Raw genomic sequence first — 2,309 nt, 5'->3', positions numbered from 1 at the left:
TAAAAAATTCTTCATAGTCTAGGTATGAAATACATACACAGAGTCAATACAATAATGATGGATATTTTAGATTTTAAATGGGGCATCCTTTTGTGAATGTTAACTTTGATTTTACCTTAGAAGTCTTTTACCTTTTGCTTGTAAACATAAATGATGATACTGTCTTTTATTATTCTGATACTGTTCTGATAAATAGAAAAAACTGTAAAGTAATAATTTGGATTTGTTGTATAATTAAATAATTAAAAGTCCTCTATAGTGCCTGCTAAGTTAAAAAACATTTTTTTTAAGCATCTAAGCCCTGTGGATTTTAATTATTAGGAAGGCAGACAAACTTCAAGCACTCATTTAAAAATGGGTTGCCTCTGCCAGTAAAGAAAGACTAGCAAATGAGACAGCAGACAGAGCCCTTGAGGATGCGATTTAAACATGTCACTAGAAATTGTTTAAGTGGAGAGCTCTGGCCCTTTTAAAACACTGTCTGTCACTTGAGGATTGGGTCACCTTGAAATGTGTTCATCTTTGAGTTAAAGGCATAAAAAGGCACTTTGAAATTTTTCAGTTAACTTTGGTGTGCGTTGTGTGTGTGTCTGTGGATGTACCTCTCCTCAGCCTGCCTCAGCCATAACACTGAGTTCCCTGGAAACCAAAGTGGTTGCAAGAGAAGGATAAATGTTTAATCTCAGCTCCTGCAAACTATACAGATTTTTAAAATGTTGAGACACTTAGGTTGCAACTTCTGGCTCTCTTTGTATAGTCAGTCAGACTTTCCTCCCCCAAAGCAAAGTTTAAGGTAAGAGTAGCCACTGGTAATTCCTTCCCAAAAAGGTACAACGTCATTGGTGCCTTGGTTCTTTCAGAACGTGGTTAGTGATGTCAAGATTGTGGTCTTTGAAGTCTGGAAGAATATCCAAATGAACTGCTCTCATAATCTAGATTCAGATAAGCTTTTCAATTGAACACCTAATGGACACACTCCTGCCCCACAGCTTTAGATGGGGATGTGTGTGTCTGTGAATTTCATTCAAATGTCTAAAATTTGACATTGAACTAGGTATCTGGCATGCGTAAGGTACAGTTAGAGACTCTTTATCTCTGACTTAGAAATCCTTGAGTAAACATTACTTCTTATGAATATTTCAAATACTATTTTCTAGGAAAATAATAGTGTCCACATTTATAAAACTACCTCTTTTTGCTGTTTTTCATATCACAGGATTTCCTAGAAGAAAGGCATCTTAGCTATCAGTCCAACCCCTGTCTCTTACAGATGTGTAAACTGAGACATAGAGAGTAAATCTGTGGTCACATGGCTTGGTAGAGGCCGCACTGGAATTGAAAGGCAGACTCTCTATGCTGAGAGATTATTCCATTACCCCCTTTCCACTAGCTTTCTATGAGCTTGGCTGGGCTATGGCCCTGCATCAGAATCACCTGAGATGCTTGTTAAAAATACAGATTTCTGAGCCCCACAATAGCTTTCATTATTCATATTATGGGGCAAAGCCCAGGAGCCCATTGTCACAGGTTCCTCGGATGGTTCTGAACATTGCACATTGAAAACCATGCGGTAAGCTGTAGAGTAGACCCAGACTCAGAGTCAGAGTGTCTTTCATTGCTATGTGTTATTTTTTGACAAATCTTCTGTCATTTTTTACCTTTGTCTTACTATCTTTACCTGTCGTGTTTTTTATATTTGATAAGCAAAGTTTCTGCAAGCACATATGCGGAGATATTAGCCATTTGTTTTCTGATTGAAATAACGGAAGAAATATGTTAAAATGAATGGGAAGGCATATTGGAAAAATCAGGAGGGGAGGTAGTTAAGTAAGTGCACATATCTGAAAAGTGCCCTGTATCTGAAAAGGGACATATTTATTCAAATGGTGCCAATGGCTGATGCAGAGATATAGTCAAACAGTGTTCTTCATGATGATTTTTGGAAATTATCATCAGGGTATCTTCTCCATAGTCTCAGAGACTGTAGGGGACAGACACCTAATCCCATTAGCTAGAGATGCAAGATTATCTACCAGAAAGAGTAACTCAGTTAACTTTCTGTTAGAAATAAGAACATACTCATGTTTCCTTGGAGATTATGAATTAAGTTTGTATTGTGTACTCAAGGAGGAAAGTAGGTTGTGACAATCTTTATTATATTTGTATCTGATGAAGAAGCTCAAGTTCTGTATATGGTGGTGTTTTGAGGGACTATTTTTTTTTTCTTCAGTAGGTAGGAAGAAATTTAAATGCTTCTTGTAATTTTCCAAAGAAACAAGAAATGTATTTTAGTTTTATGTCTTTATAAT

At 36.6% G+C, this 2,309-nt stretch overlaps 1 protein-coding gene across 1 annotated transcript in view; it reads left to right on the top strand.

The window, feature by feature from the left end:
* Positions 1–2,309, top strand: part of DERA (deoxyribose-phosphate aldolase (putative)) — a 125,951-nt gene that overhangs the window by 5,536 nt on the left and 118,106 nt on the right. The gene's annotated exons all lie outside the window — the stretch shown is intronic.

Source organism: Propithecus coquereli, unplaced genomic scaffold (assembly GCF_000956105.1).
Source record: "Propithecus coquereli isolate 6110/MARCELLA unplaced genomic scaffold, Pcoq_1.0 Scaffold78, whole genome shotgun sequence".
Lineage (NCBI taxonomy): Eukaryota > Metazoa > Chordata > Mammalia > Primates > Indriidae > Propithecus > Propithecus coquereli.
The sequence above is the reverse complement of the archived record's forward strand: the minus strand, read 5'-3'. Positions and strand labels throughout refer to the sequence as shown.